At 46.6% G+C, this 2,500-nt stretch overlaps 1 protein-coding gene across 1 annotated transcript in view; it reads right to left on the bottom strand.

Moving 5' to 3' along the window:
- Positions 1-2,500, bottom strand: part of whrnb (whirlin b) — a gene marked incomplete at both ends in the record, with an annotated part of 72,030 nt that overhangs the window by 22,437 nt on the left and 47,093 nt on the right.

Genomic DNA, 2,500 nt, shown 5'->3' with positions numbered 1-2,500 from the left:
CTGCATAATCTCAACTACATGAAGTTATCGGTATATCTGAACCCTAACGTTATAGATAAAAACTGACAGACAAACAGGAGAGGTTGCAAAACCAGCAGCAGAGTAAATCTCCAGGTGGGAAGGTAGCATAACAGTGACCTACCCCAAATGATGGCAAGAAAGGTAATGTTATGAATATGGTATGACATGTCCTGAAGGCAGAGAAAGGTTATGTGTGGTATGAAATTTCCTAAAGGTATGCCCTCTAGTGCACAGGAGGACAATGTGAACAGGTGCTGGAGTGAGTTTGGAGCCGAGCTTCAGAGGCCTGTTGAAGAATCATCGACACCAAGCCCTAGAGAAAGGACAAACAACACCCCCATCCCAAATCTCTCACTCTATATCTCTGTCCCAGTTTTTACACTGTCCCTCTCTCTCTCATTTATCTTCCACACACACACACACACACACACACACACACACACACACACACACACACACACACACACACACACACACACACACACACACACACACACACACACACATACACACACACAGACACACACACACACAGTCCCTGCCCTACTTTTAAACATGCCCAACAAAATCATCAGCCACAGGGTGAATGAGTGAGTTTCTTTCTTTCTCTCTCTCTCTCTCTCTCTCTGTCTCTCTCTCTCTCTCTCTCTCTCTCTCTCTCTCTCTCTCTTTAATGTGAATCTCTCTATGGGTCATCGCTGTAATAAGTGAAAATGGAGCTATTAAGGCTCATTTTCAGCGGGACAGGCCAACAATGCCTCATCCATTTACAAGCCTGGTGTCCTTTGTAATCAAACCACCATCCATTGCCCGCTAAAGAGGCAGCGATAATGACACTGTGTGTACAGAGGGACTCTCCTCTTGTATGCCAAAGCAAACGACCTCCAGAGAGTGAGACATTATTGTTAGGGCGAAAAACCACAGCAATCCTCTGCTTGGACACACACATGAGAGAAAAAATGAGAGAGAAAAAAACTAAGAAAGAAGGAAGGAAGGAAGGGAAGTCAGAAAGAAAGAAATGGACAAAGAAGAGAAAAGAAAAATCGTGGAAGGATAAAGAGAACACAAAGGGCTGTATGCTGGGTCAAGAGAGACGTTTTGCCGGCTGGATTGGAAAATCGATTCTTCTTAAAGGTCCACCAATTGTGTCCGACCTTGAGAATCTGCGGGCCGGCGCGTGTTGTTTGCTTCCCTCTGGCTGGCCAAATGTAGAGGGAAAAAACGAGCACGCAGCATTTTAGCCTCTCCCTGGGTCGATTCCCCCTTTAACATCACTGCTCCTACCCCTCCCTGCATCTACTGCACAGAAACGCTTAATCTCGGCAACAACAATCATAAATTCCCCCAAAGAGCTTTGTGCAAAGAGGAGCTGCTGCAAACCTCGTGATTATGAACCAGTGATGATCCGTCTTATAGTGCACACTGCACACATACATTCAGCTTGAGGTGATGCAGCTAGACTAATACCCTGTGTGGCTAGGACATCTCATCATAGAACTAAAGAAAGAAATATGTCAAGGAAGGCAAAGTCTGGCAGTCCAACAATGTAGTGCTGAATCAGAACAACAAGCACAGTAAAGGAAATGGCTCCAAAGTAGTCTCCCATGAAGCTACAAGTATATTAGGCTCTTCCTATCCAGACAGCGATGGGAGTTTAAAGTGTGATAAATGAAGGCAGCGTATGGATGAAAGGAAGGCCAGGTGACCTCTGGGAGATGTGAGGTCATCAATAATCTGCGACCTCATTGGTGGGCGACGGCTGCCATTGATCATTGTAAGTGGTCAGCCCTCGGAGTGACTCAGAGTCAGCAGTCTCAGGAGAGACAGAAGACAGAGGAGCGTCTCCCACTCACTGAAACACCTGTCTCACTGAAACACCTGTCTTACTGCATCCACCTGTCTTACTGCATCCACCTGTCTCACTGAAACACCTGTCTTACTGCATCCACCTGTCTTACTGCATCAGCACCAAGCGTCTCCCACTCACTGAAACACCTGTCTTACTGAAACACCTGTCTTACTGCATCAACCTGTCTTACTGCATCCACCTGTCTTACTGCATCAGCACCAAGCGTCTCCCACTCGCTGAAACACCTGTCTTACTGCATCACCTGTCTTACTGCATCCACCTGTCTTACTGCATCAACCTGTCTTACTGCATCCACCTGTCTTACTGCATCAGCACCAAGCGTCTCCCACTCACTGAAACACCTGTCTCACTGAAACACCTGTCTTACTGAAACACCTGTCTTACTGCATTCACCTGTCTTACTGCATCCACCTGTCTTACTGCATCAGCACCAAGCGTCTCCCACTCACTGAAACACCTGTCTTACTGAAACACCTGTCTTACTGCATCCACCTGTCTTACAGCATCTACCTGTCTTACTGCATCAGCATCAAGCATCTCCCACTCACTGAAACACCTGTCTCACTGAAACACCTGTCTTACTGAAACACCTGTCTTACTGCATCAGCT

This window comes from Sprattus sprattus, assembly GCF_963457725.1.
Source record: "Sprattus sprattus genome assembly, chromosome: 15".
Lineage (NCBI taxonomy): Eukaryota > Metazoa > Chordata > Actinopteri > Clupeiformes > Clupeidae > Sprattus > Sprattus sprattus.
This window is presented reverse-complemented; position numbering and strand designations above follow the sequence as displayed.